Source organism: Megascapheus bottae, chromosome 7, assembly GCF_031878675.1.
Source record: "Megascapheus bottae isolate mThoBot1 chromosome 7, mThoBot2.hap1, whole genome shotgun sequence".
Lineage (NCBI taxonomy): Eukaryota > Metazoa > Chordata > Mammalia > Rodentia > Geomyidae > Megascapheus > Megascapheus bottae.
This window is the reverse complement of record NC_143515.1, coordinates 14932328-14946474: the sequence shown is the minus strand read 5'-3', so window position 1 is coordinate 14946474 and position 14147 is coordinate 14932328.

The window sequence follows — 14147 nt, the reverse complement described above, 5'->3', positions numbered from 1 at the left end:
CAATTGTCAGCATGCTGTATAAAACAATGGATTAAGTTATACTTGAAACACAAAGGCAATTGGGAAATCTAAGCTTAAAACTTCAAGAAAAAGTATTAGGTTTGAATGTTTTACAATGTCTCAAAGGATTATTCCATTGTGTTAGAGAAACCGGTAAAAAGTATTTTTCTAAAGATCCTGAAATCGGCATTTTAAAACTCTGGTATGCATACAGCTGTTTACATTGCAAACATTGAATCCTGTTTAGCACAGAGGTATTAGGGAATTAGGGATGTCTTACCTTTAAAGTTTGGAGATGTGTATTAGAGATTTAAATGTAAATTTGTTGGCTAATGTCAGAAACTTTGCCTCTCTGTCTTTTCTTGCAGACTGACACTGGAAATCTGATGATAAAATGTGGATAGTATAAATGTTTAAAGGTTTATCTCCTTATGATTTGGTTTCATACTACTTCGCAATTGGGTGGGAAAAAAAAGGAAGGAAGGAAACTAAGTCCAGACTTACAGTTTTGGTGCACAGATGTTGGTAATTCTTGCATTAGGGAAAAACTGTTATTTGAGTTTAAACTGTTGATGGAGTTCTAGGCAGTAATAATCTAAAAACAAAACAAAACGCCTCTTCTAAAGGCAAAGGGGAGCCCTAGGGGCCTGGAGACAAAAGGAGTTCTTTGTGCCCTTAAAGGTTTTTCAACTGCAAAAAGGCTAAGGTGTTAATTGTTGAAGCCAGTATCAGTTGAAGTTTCTAAGAACACTGGAAATGGGTTTCTAAACAATATTTGAAAGTAAAGTTTGTCTTCAATGTTTGTTTAAAGAAAGAGAAAAAAGGAAAATTAGGACTAGCAAAATGATTGCTTAATTGCTATTAATTGCTTAATTGCTTAATTGCTCTTATAAGATACTTTATAGCAGTTTCCAGCTGGGCCATGGAGAAGGACGGCAATCCTTATTCAGATGTAACTTTGCCTCTTACCAGGTTCCAGGCAAAATCCTGCTTAGAGACTATTTCTGAGTTGACCACCTTGTTGCTTCTAATTGGAGTAAAGGGGCCTTTTATAGGACTCATTGATCTGAAAGCCACAGTTTAGAGCCAGCCCGGGCAAAGCAAAGTCCCTGTGAGATTGTGGTGTTTAATCGGGCAGCAGAGTGCTATTGAGGCAGAGTTGCTTTGGAGCTCGAAGCAGCAGAGTGAAAAGCTGGAGGACAGCACTCACGCACCAAGCTCGGGACTCACAGTGGCAGAGTGCAAGCCTTGAGCTGCAGAGCTGAGGAGCGGCACTCAGGCCCTGAGTTTGGGACTTAAAAGTGGCAGAGAGCTAGCCTTGAGCTGGAGAGCTGAGAGACAGTAGCCAGATCCTGAGTTCAAGTCCAGCAACCAACAAAGTGAAATGCAATGGGATGTTTATCCCGGTGTGAAGACACACTATTGGGAGGAAAGCAAGTAAGCCACTGCTTGGATGGCAGAGATGGTGTCAGATCCTAGAGTCACTTGTGCTTGGCCATTCAATATTAATCAGAGCCAGGACGTCATAGAGTAGTTTGTAAGCGTGCCTTACTAATGCCCACGCCTTTCATAACTGGGCAGGAACTTGTCAATCTTCTGTGATAGTGGGTACTTGAAAGTTCTAACTGAGCGAATTTTTTATTTGACGCCAGCCACAAATTCAGGAAAGTTTGTGGATCTGAGGCTTGTGTCTTTATTAATCTGTTTAGATCTGACAACTGAAGCATTGTTAAGGTTGCAGACAGTTGTTAAGGTTCCCCAGAAAATAATAAAAAAAAAACCTTTGCAAATGGGTGCTAAGTAGGCTACACTATTGTAGCCAAAGATGGCTTGTGCAATTGTTAAATGTTAAATATGAACTCTAGTTTGGAGCAAAGTATTGTTCCTGATATCTAATCCTTGCAACCCCTTGGTTAAACAGGTTAGGCTTTTTAAGGTCCCTGGTCAAGTACAGAGACAACGCCCGAGTCAGCTTGAAGAAGTCAGAGAAGCTCAATCTCCGCCCATCAATCCCCTTTAGATGAAGGGACCAGTCATTTTTGGAAAATGAGACAGGATAAATTAGACATATTGGAAAGAGTAGAAATGGCACTTGTGTTTCTTTTAAAATAAAAACGGGGGATATGTTGGGAGCCAGAGTGGAATCAAACTGTACTTTGATTTGCATCAGATAATTGCTTTGTTGTCTTACTGTTTTTTGGCCTCATCGATCTGAGATTTACCATATGAATGTAACTCCCAACAGTTCCCTGATTAACCATCTGGATGTAACACCTGGCAGTTCCCTGGTTTGAAGAAGGACTATAAGCCTTGAGTTGTAAATAAACGGGGCTGCAGTCTCTACCTGGGCTGCAGACTTCCCGGACCCCATGTGTTTGTCTCTCTTCTATTTTTTCCAGTCCCTGTCCCCTATTTCAGGAACCCCAATTTGCTGCCGGTAGGCCCCGGAAATCCAGTATAATGGAGAGTTTATTTTGACGTTGAACTTCTCAGGGCATTGTTTTATCTCCCAAGAACGTTTTTGTATAAGCAGTGTATTTTATACTTCCACATGCAACTTCAGTATATCTGCTTTCATTTCCTCCTAGTCTTTGATCCAGTAGAGTGTCCACACTGTACTTCCACCAACATTGCTCTATCTGCTAAGATTCGTTCTGTGTAAACGTGGTTTTTATTCTTCCACAAGCAACTTCAATGTATCTGCTGTTCCTCCTTGGAGTATTTCATCCAGTGTACTGGATACTGGTTTTGGTGTTGAATATCCTAGAGCATTGTTCCCTCTGATAAGAACATTTTCGTCTAAGCGGGTATGGTATTCTTCCACAAGCAACTTCAATGGATCTGCTTTTAATTCTTGGAGGATTTCATCCAGCGTACTGGATACTGGATTTTTGCGTTGAAGTTCCCATGGCATTGTTTTATCTCCTAAGAACTGTTTTGTATAATTGGTGTATTTTATACTTCCTCATGCAACTTCAGTGTATCTGCTTTGTTTCATCCTAGTCTTTGATCCAGTACAATGGACACTGTGCTTCTACCGACTTTGCTGTATCTGTTAAGACTGGTTCTGTGGAAACGTGGTTTTTATTCTTCCACAAGCAAATTCAATGTATCTGCTTTTACTTCTTGGAGGATTTCCTACAGTGTAATGATACTGGATTTTGGTGTTGAATATCCTACAGCACTGCTCTGTCTGCTAAAAACTTTTTGACTAAGCGGGCTATTTTATTCTTCCTCATGCAACTTCAGTGACTCTGCTTTTATTTCATCCTAGTCTTTGATCCAGTACAACAGAGACTTACCATATGAAAGTAACCCCCAACAGTTCCCTGATTATCCATCTGGATGTAACACCTGGCAGTTCCCTGATCTGAAGAAGGAATATAAGCCTGGAGCCGCAAATAAACGGGGCTGCAATCTTTACCTGGCCTGCAGACCTCCCAGACCCCATGTGTTTGTCTCTCTTCTATTTTTTCAGTCCCTGTCCCCTATTTCAGGAACCCCAATTTGCTGCCGGTAGGCCCCGGCAAGTGGCGCCCGAACAGGGACCCTGAAAATCTGGGACAAAGGTGGAGGACCCCGCTGTGGTGAGTGATGCGTCATAGGACTATTAAGACAGTGAGAGAGTGGGAGAATGTCTAGTCGGGAGTAAAAAATTATGAGTGAAGATGTCCACAGGCTAGATGTGCCGGTCCTAAGGAACTTACTTGAAGCGGAACGCGGGTGGAACAAGGGCAGCTTGAGAGCTTCCTACAGTTTGTCGAGGAGGCGTGCCCGCGGTTTCCAGAGGAGGGAACCCTAAATTTAGAAACCTGGCTGAGGATAGGGAAAGGAATTCAAGGTTATTATAGTGTATATGGCCCTGAAAAGACCCCAGCAGAGGCTATTTCTTTATGGAATTTAGTAAATGAATGTTTAGGTCTTCGACATGAGAATGCCGAACTTAATCTTGAATTAAAGAACCCTTCCGAGAAACCTGAGGCTGAGGCTTATGCCCCAGCCCGGGAGAGTTTAAATGAGATTTGGAGAAGGGAACAGCCAGTAGATATTGAGTATAAGAATTCAGGTTTGGATAACGGGAAGGAAAGATAGGATGAGGACCGGCTGGCTTCGGTGGAGGAGAAGTTAAGAGAAGTCCTCCATCTACTATCTAAGACGGGGATAGAGCAGAGATCCCTCCTCCCCAGAAGGAATTCAGGTTTGGATAACAGGAAGGAAAGATATGATGAGGACCGGCTGGCTACGGTGGAGGAGCAGTTAAGAGAAATCCTCCGTCTACTATCTAAGACAGGGATAGAGCAGAGATTCCCCCCCCCCAGAAGTAGGAAATCGATATGACCCCCCGGCCACTATCTTGGCAGAATCTAATCCTTACCCCCTATTCCCAGTGCCTTCGGCTGCAGCCTTGCAGCCCCAATCCCCTTCTCAACCCTTATGTGTGTCTAAAGGTCCTAGCAACAAGTGCCTCCTAACAGGCACTACAACGAGGCAAAGTACATCGCAACTAAACCTGGCTCAGGCTGCTAAGAGGCATGTAATAGCGATCGCACCGGGACAGAGAATAGCACAGCTAGTGCTTGTGTCTTTACTTCCCGTGGGGACTGCTAATTCCTCTGCCCCAGGTGGACAGAGAGGATTTGGATCCTCTGATATGTATTGGGTACAAAGCATAAATAAAACAAGAGAGGCCTGAGATGACTCTATTTATACAAGAAAAGCCCTTTAAAGGAATATTACACATAGGAGCAGATGTGTCTGTGATATCTAAAGAGCATTGGCCAGCCCAATGGCCCCTAACAACCTCTATGACTTCCCTACGAGGGATTGGGAGTGCAGCTGACCCACAGCAGAGCAGTGCGATCCTTGCTTGGAGAGACGAGGAAGGGCACTCTGGTCATTTTCAGCCATTTGTCCTGGATCATTTGCCAATTAATTTATGGAAAAATGGCAGTGTATATGTTTAGTCCTAGTGCTGCAGTTACTAAGCAGCTGCTTGATCAAGGCCTCTTCCCCTCTGCGGGACTGTGCTGAGCAGCTCAGGGCGGGCCAGGGACACTCCAACCCCAGTCTCACCCACCGAGACAAGGATTAGGGTAAAAAATCATTGCAGCTCAGCAGCTGGCACAGAAACAGCTGGATTTGGGGCGTGTAACCCCTTCTAACTCTCCATGGAATTCTCCAATTTTTGTTAGAAAGAAAAAAAATCAGGTAAATAGAGGCTGTTACAAGATCTAAAAAAGTAAATGCAACTTTGGAACTGAGGGGGACAATACAGCCCGGCTTGCCTTCACCCATGGCAATGCCAAAGGATACTTATAAAATTATTATAGATTTGAAAGTTTGCTTCTATACTATACCCCTGGTGCCTCAAGACTGTAAGCGTTTTGCCTTCAGCGTCCCCTCTGTTAATTTTAAAGAACCCATTATATGGTATCCTTGGCTTGTGCTTCCACAGGGCATGGCAAATAGCCCAGCTTTATGTCAAAGTTTTGGAGCTAGAGCCATTATTCCACCCGCGAAAAATTTTCTTCTGTTTATATTGTTCATTATATGGATGATGTTTTGTTGGCTTGTTCTGACCCTACTGTCGTACGACAAGCCTTTCGACAACTACAGCAAAATCTGAGCCTCTTTGGCCTCATCCTAGCAGCTGAAAAGGTTGAGGAACACACCCCATTTACATATTTGGCCATTCAGTACTTTAAAAGATGAATATAATTAATCATTCTTTGTTGGTTTCAAATTTTTAAAATTTGGACTTAAATAATTTATCCGCTGCTCTGCGATTCTGGGACAAAAGAGAGCAGCGTGCTTTTGCCTTAGTAAAGTGGAAGGATCCTCTAACTGGTGCTTGGCAAGGACCTGATCCCGTTCTAACATGGGGTCGAGGGCATATATGTGTTTTTCACAAGGAGAAAATGATGCACGCTGGCTGCCTGAACGCTTTGTTCGGATTGTGGAGACTGACAGTGGCCATCCAAGCAGCGACTCACTGGGCCTACAGCCCCAACCCTCCAGTGGTGCATCCTGCGACGTGGGAAGGACCTGAGTTATTTGTGCATGTTGATGGGACTGCTCCTGATCCATTTGTTCAACACATTCATAGGATCCCCCGGTGTGTCAATCACCAATATTCCTGGAATTTCCCCACAGCTACTAGGCTGGTCAGGAGCCAGTTCTACCCAGGTCCTCCTATCAAAAGAACTTTATGAGCTGTTTCTCCTCTTGCTATTATGCTATTATGTCGGGACCTTTTCACATATTCATTAAGTCTACACAATTTAATGTAACACGTGACAATTGTTCTTTTACAAATTGTATGCTATCGAGAGAACAGATTATTCTTGTTAGTTTGTTTTTACCATCCCTCTGCTTAACAACCTTGTTTTGTGAAAGATGCCCAGGTGAAAAGCAGAGGCCTCCGGAGGTAAGTAGAAATCGGCCGACCCCCTGCATGTCTGTGTTTTGTTTTGTTTTATTTTTTTAAAGGTGCACCGTGGGCCTAAAACAGAGGCCTGCGTGGTCAAGGGACGCCTTGACCCCCCCTTCTGAGTCTCTTGTTGCTAACAGGGCATGCCTGAGAGTCCCACCAGCAAGACGTGTCTGAATCAAAAAAGAGTTGTTTAGTGAATACATTCATCTAGATTCATGTTCTTGTGTTAAGTGTATCTGTTGGAGTCCAATTTTCTTGTTATATGTCAATGTCTGATTTTGTTTCAGAGCCTTTTGTAGGTGTAGTTAGGATGGCCTCCGTCTGTCAGCTACCAGGGAATGGAAATCTTTCCGTCACTCTGGTAGTTTAAGGCCAGGCATGCCATCAGAAGTTTGGAAGTTACTTAAACCTCTCTGTTTCTCTGTCTTGTTCGTGTTACCTATTTTTCCTCGTCCAGTTTTGTCTTAAAATTAGTACCAGTTCTAAATATGGACCCTTCTGGATTTTCTGTGTGTACTCAAGCACACATCCTTGTTATTTATTTGAACCTTTCTGGGCCTAGTATGGGCGCTCCCGCGTGTCTGCAGTTGTAACAAGCCCTCGAAAAATATATTCCAGCTAAGTTGCCTTGCAAAAAGTTTTGTTTTGAACCTGGTTCTCACCTGCAAGGGTAAAATTGCCAAAGCTCTCTTGACACAAACTTCCGGAAAACGAACGGCCAATATTAATTTTGCCCGCTTTAAGATCTTTGAGTGTGAGTGTGTGTGAATGAGTGAGTGCACATGTTCAAGGTTCAATTGTCAGCATGCTGTATAAAACAATGGATTAAGTTATACTTGAAACACAAAGGCAATTGGGAAATCTAAGCTTAAAACTTCAAGAAAAAGTATTAGGTTTGAATGTTTTACAATGTCTCAAAGGATTATTCCATTGTGTTAGAGAAACCGGTAAAAAGTATTTTTCTAAAGATCCTGAAATCGGCATTTTAAAACTCTGGTATGCATACAGCTGTTTACATTGCAAACATTGAATCCTGTTTAGCACAGAGGTATTAGGGAATTAGGGATGTCTTACCTTTAAAGTTTGGAGATGTGTATTAGAGATTTAAATGTAAATTTGTTGGCTAATGTCAGAAACTTTGCCTCTCTGTCTTTTCTTGCAGACTGACACTGGAAATCTGATGATAAAATGTGGATAGTATAAATGTTTAAAGGTTTATCTCCTTATGATTTGGTTTCATACTACTTCGCAATTGGGTGGGAAAAAAAAAGGAAGGAAGGAAACTAAGTCCAGACTTACAGTTTTGGTGCACAGATGTTGGTAATTCTTGCATTAGGGAAAAACTGTTATTTGAGTTTAAACTGTTGATGGAGTTCTAGGCAGTAATAATCTAAAAACAAAACAAAACGCCTCTTCTAAAGGCAAAGGGGAGCCCTAGGGGCCTGGAGACAAAAGGAGTTCTTTGTGCCCTTAAAGGTTTTTCAACTGCAAAAAGGCTAAGGTGTTAATTGTTGAAGCCAGTATCAGTTGAAGTTTCTAAGAACACTGGAAATGGGTTTCTAAACAATATTTGAAAGTAAAGTTTGTCTTCAATGTTTGTTTAAAGAAAGAGAAAAAAGGAAAATTAGGACTAGCAAAATGATTGCTTAATTGCTATTAATTGCTTAATTGCTTAATTGCTCTTATAAGATACTTTATAGCAGTTTCCAGCTGGGCCATGGAGAAGGACGGCAATCCTTATTCAGATGTAACTTTGCCTCTTACCAGGTTCCAGGCAAAATCCTGCTTAGAGACTATTTCTGAGTTGACCACCTTGTTGCTTCTAATTGGAGTAAAGGGGCCTTTTATAGGACTCATTGATCTGAAAGCCACAGTTTAGAGCCAGCCCGGGCAAAGCAAAGTCCCTGTGAGATTGTGGTGTTTAATCGGGCAGCAGAGTGCTATTGAGGCAGAGTTGCTTTGGAGCTCGAAGCAGCAGAGTGAAAAGCTGGGGGACAGCACTCACGCACCAAGCTCGGGACTCACAGTGGCAGAGTGCAAGCCTTGAGCTGCAGAGCTGAGGAGCGGCACTCAGGCCCTGAGTTTGGAACTTAAAAGTGGCAGAGTGCTAGCCTTGAGCTGGAGAGCTGAGAGACAGTAGCCAGATCCTGAGTTCAAGTCCAGCAACCAACAAAGTGAAATGCAATGGGATGTTTATCCCGGTGTGAAGACACACTATTGGGAGGAAAGCAAGTAAGCCACTGCTTGGATGGCAGAGATGGTGTCAGATCCTAGAGTCACTTGTGCTTGGCCATTCAATATTAATCAGAGCCAGGACGTCATAGAGTAGTTTGTAAGCGTGCCTTACTAATGCCCACGCCTTTCATAACTGGGCAGGAACTTGTCAATCTTCTGTGATAGTGGGTACTTGAAAGTTCTAACTGAGCGAATTTTTTATTTGACGCCAGCCACAAATTCAGGAAAGTTTGTGGATCTGAGGCTTGTGTCTTTATTAATCTGTTTAGATCTGACAACTGAAGCATTGTTAAGGTTGCAGACAGTTGTTAAGGTTCCCCAGAAAATAATAAAAAAAAAAAACCTTTGCAAATGGGTGCTAAGTAGGCTACACTATTGTAGCCAAAGATGGCTTGTGCAATTGTTAAATGTTAAATATGAACTCTAGTTTGGAGCAAAGTATTGTTCCTGATATCTAATCCTTGCAACCCCTTGGTTAAACAGGTTAGGCTTTTTAAGGTCCCTGGTCAAGTACAGAGACAACGCCCGAGTCAGCTTGAAGAAGTCAGAGAAGCTCAATCTCCGCCCATCAATCCCCTTTAGATGAAGGGACCAGTCATTTTTGGAAAATGAGACAGGATAAATTAGACATATTGGAAAGAGTAGAAATGGCACTTGTGTTTCTTTTAAAATAAAAACGGGGGATATGTTGGGAGCCAGAGTGGAATCAAACTGTACTTTGATTTGCATCAGATAATTGCTTTGTTGTCTTACTGTTTTTTGGCCTCATCGATCTGAGATTTACCATATGAATGTAACTCCCAACAGTTCCCTGATTAACCATCTGGATGTAACACCTGGCAGTTCCCTGGTTTGAAGAAGGACTATAAGCCTTGAGTTGTAAATAAACGGGGCTGCAGTCTCTACCTGGGCTGCAGACTTCCCGGACCCCATGTGTTTGTCTCTCTTCTATTTTTTCCAGTCCCTGTCCCCTATTTCAGGAACCCCAATTTGCTGCCGGTAGGCCCCGGAAATCCAGTATAATGGAGAGTTTATTTTGACGTTGAACTTCTCAGGGCATTGTTTTATCTCCCAAGAACGTTTTTGTATAAGCAGTGTATTTTATACTTCCACATGCAACTTCAGTATATCTGCTTTCATTTCCTCCTAGTCTTTGATCCAGTAGAGTGTCCACACTGTACTTCCACCAACATTGCTCTATCTGCTAAGATTCGTTCTGTGTAAACGTGGTTTTTATTCTTCCACAAGCAACTTCAATGTATCTGCTGTTCCTCCTTGGAGTATTTCATCCAGTGTACTGGATACTGGTTTTGGTGTTGAATATCCTAGAGCATTGTTCCCTCTGATAAGAACATTTTCGTCTAAGCGGGTATGGTATTCTTCCACAAGCAACTTCAATGGATCTGCTTTTAATTCTTGGAGGATTTCATCCAGCGTACTGGATACTGGATTTTTGCGTTGAAGTTCCCATGGCATTGTTTTATCTCCTAAGAACTGTTTTGTATAATTGGTGTATTTTATACTTCCTCATGCAACTTCAGTGTATCTGCTTTGTTTCATCCTAGTCTTTGATCCAGTACAATGGACACTGTGCTTCTACCGACTTTGCTGTATCTGTTAAGACTGGTTCTGTGGAAACGTGGTTTTTATTCTTCCACAAGCAAATTCAATGTATCTGCTTTTACTTCTTGGAGGATTTCCTACAGTGTAATGATATTGGATTTTGGTGTTGAATATCCTACAGCACTGCTCTGTCTGCTAAAAACTTTTTGACTAAGCGGGCTATTTTATTCTTCCTCATGCAACTTCAGTGACTCTGCTTTTATTTCATCCTAGTCTTTGATCCAGTACAACAGAGACTTACCATATGAAAGTAACCCCCAACAGTTCCCTGATTATCCATCTGGATGTAACACCTGGCAGTTCCCTGATCTGAAGAAGGAATATAAGCCTGGAGCCGCAAATAAACGGGGCTGCAGTCTTTACCTGGCCTGCAGACCTCCCAGACCCCATGTGTTTGTCTCTCTTCTATTTTTTCAGTCCCTGTCCCCTATTTCAGGAACCCCAATTTGCTGCCGGTAGGCCCCGGCAAGTGGCGCCCGAACAGGGACCCTGAAAATCTGGGACAAAGGTGGAGGACCCCGCTGTGGTGAGTGATGCGTCATAGGACTATTAAGACAGTGAGAGAGTGGGAGAATGTCTAGTCGGGAGTAAAAAATTATGAGTGAAGATGTCCACAGGCTAGATGTGCCGGTCCTAAGGAACTTACTTGAAGCGGAACGCGGGTGGAACAAGGGCAGCTTGAGAGCTTCCTTCCTACAGTTTGTCGAGGAGGCGTGCCCGCGGTTTCCAGAGGAGGGAACCCTAAATTTAGAAACCTGGCTGAGGATAGGGAAAGGAATTCAAGGTTATTATAGTGTATATGGCCCTGAAAAGACCCCAGCAGAGGCTATTTCTTTATGGAATTTAGTAAATGAATGTTTAGGTCTTCGACATGAGAATGCCGAACTTAATCTTGAATTAAAGAACCCTTCCGAGAAACCTGAGGCTGAGGCTTATGCCCCAGCCCGGGAGAGTTTAAATGAGATTTGGAGAAGGGAACAGCCAGTAGATATTGAGTATAAGAATTCAGGTTTGGATAACGGGAAGGAAAGATAGGATGAGGACCGGCTGGCTTCGGTGGAGGAGAAGTTAAGAGAAGTCCTCCATCTACTATCTAAGACGGGGATAGAGCAGAGATCCCTCCTCCCCAGAAGGAATTCAGGTTTGGATAACAGGAAGGAAAGATATGATGAGGACCGGCTGGCTACGGTGGAGGAGCAGTTAATAGAAATCCTCCGTCTACTATCTAAGACAGGGATAGAGCAGAGATTCCCCCCCCCCCCAGAAGTAGGAAATCGATATGACCCCCCGGCCACTATCTTGGCAGAATCTAATCCTTACCCCCTATTCCCAGTGCCTTCGGCTGCAGCCTTGCAGCCCCAATCCCCTTCTCAACCCTTATGTGTGTCTAAAGGTCCTAGCAACAAGTCCCTCCTAACAGGCACTACAACGAGGCAAAGTACATCGCAACTAAACCTGGCTCAGGCTGCTAAGAGGCATGTAATAGCGATCGCACCGGGACAGAGAATAGCACAGCTAGTGCTTGTGTCTTTACTTCCCGTGGGGACTGCTAATTCCTCTGCCCCAGGTGGACAGAGAGGATTTGGATCCTCTGATATGTATTGGGTACAAAGCATAAATAAAACAAGAGAGGCCTGAGATGACTCTATTTATACAAGAAAAGCCCTTTAAAGGAATATTACACATAGGAGCAGATGTGTCTGTGATATCTAAAGAGCATTGGCCAGCCCAATGGCCCCTAACAACCTCTATGACTTCCCTACGAGGGATTGGGAGTGCAGCTGACCCACAGCAGAGCAGTGCGATCCTTGCTTGGAGAGACGAGGAAGGGCACTCTGGTCATTTTCAGCCATTTGTCCTGGATCATTTGCCAATTAATTTATGGAAAAATGGCAGTGTATATGTTTAGTCCTAGTGCTGCAGTTACTAAGCAGCTGCTTGATCAAGGCCTCTTCCCCTCTGGGGCACTGTGCTGAGCAGCTCAGGGCGGGCCAGGGACACTCCAACCCCAGTCTCACCCACCGAGACAAGGATTAGGGTAAAAAATCATTGCAGCTCAGCAGCTGGCACAGAAACAGCTGTATTTGGGGCGTGTAACCCCTTCTAACTCTCCATGGAATTCTCCCATTTTTGTTAGAAAGAAAAAAAATCAGGTAAATAGAGGCTGTTACAAGATCTAAAAAAGTAAATGCAACTTTGGAACTGAGGGGGACAATACAGCCAGGCTTGCCTTCACCCATGGCAATGCCAAAGGATACTTATAAAATTATTATAGATTTGAAAGTTTGCTTCTATACTATACCCCTGGTGCCTCAAGACTGTAAGCGTTTTGCCTTCAGCGTCCCCTCTGTTAATTTTAAAGAACCCATTATATGGTATCCTTGGCTTGTGCTTCCACAGGGCATGGCAAATAGCCCAGCTTTATGTCAAAGTTTTGGAGCTAGAGCCATTATTCCACCCGCGAAAAATTTTCTTCTGTTTATATTGTTCATTATATGGATGATGTTTTGTTGGCTTGTTCTGACCCTACTGTCGTACGACAAGCCTTTCGACAACTACAGCAAAATCTGAGCCTCTTTGGCCTCATCCTAGCAGCTGAAAAGGTTGAGGAACACACCCCATTTACATATTTGGCCATTCAGTACTTTAAAAGATGAATATAATTAATCATTCTTTGTTGGTTTCAAATTTTTAAAATTTGGACTTAAATAATTTATCCGCTGCTCTGCGATTCTGGGACAAAAGAGAGCAGCGTGCTTTTGCCTTAGTAAAGTGGAAGGATCCTCTAACTGGTGCTTGGCAAGGACCTGATCCCGTTCTAACATGGGGTCGAGGGCATATATGTGTTTTTCACAAGGAGAAAATGATGCACGCTGGCTGCCTGAACGCTTTGTTCGGATTGTGGAGACTGACAGTGGCCATCCAAGCAGCGACTCACTGGGCCTACAGCCCCAACCCTCCAGTGGTGCATCCTGCGACGTGGGAAGGACCTGAGTTATTTGTGCATGTTGATGGGACTGCTCCTGATCCATTTGTTCAACACATTCATAGGATCCCCCGGTGTGTCAATCACCAATATTCCTGGAATTTCCCCACAGCTACTAGGCTGGTCAGGAGCCAGTTCTACCCAGGTCCTCCTATCAAAAGAACTTTATGAGCTGTTTCTCCTCTTGCTATTATGCTATTATGTCGGGACCTTTTCACATATTCATTAAGTCTACACAATTTAATGTAACACGTGACAATTGTTCTTTTACAAATTGTATGCTATCGAGAGAACAGATTATTCTTGTTAGTTTGTTTTTACCATCCCTCTGCTTAACAACCTTGTTTTGTGAAAGATGCCCAGGTGAAAAGCAGAGGCCTCCGGAGGTAAGTAGAAATCGGCCGACCCCCTGCATGTCTGTGTTTTGTTTTGTTTTATTTTTTTAAAGGTGCACCGTGGGCCTAAAACAGAGGCCTGCGTGGTCAAGGGACGCCTTGACCCCCCCTTCTGAGTCTCTTGTTGCTAACAGGGCATGCCTGAGAGTCCCACCAGCAAGACGTGTCTGAATCAAAAAAGAGTTGTTTAGTGAATACATTCATCTAGATTCATGTTCTTGTGTTAAGTGTATCTGTTGGAGTCCAATTTTCTTGTTATATGTCAATGTCTGATTTTGTTTCAGAGCCTTTTGTAGGTGTAGTTAGGATGGCCTCCGTCTGTCAGCTACCAGGGAATGGAAATCTTTCCGTCACTCTGGTAGTTTAAGGCCAGGCATGCCATCAGAAGTTTGGAAGTTACTTAAACGTCTCTGTTTCTCTGTCTTGTTCGTGTTACCTATTTTTCCTCGTCCAGTTTTGTCTTAAAATTAGTACC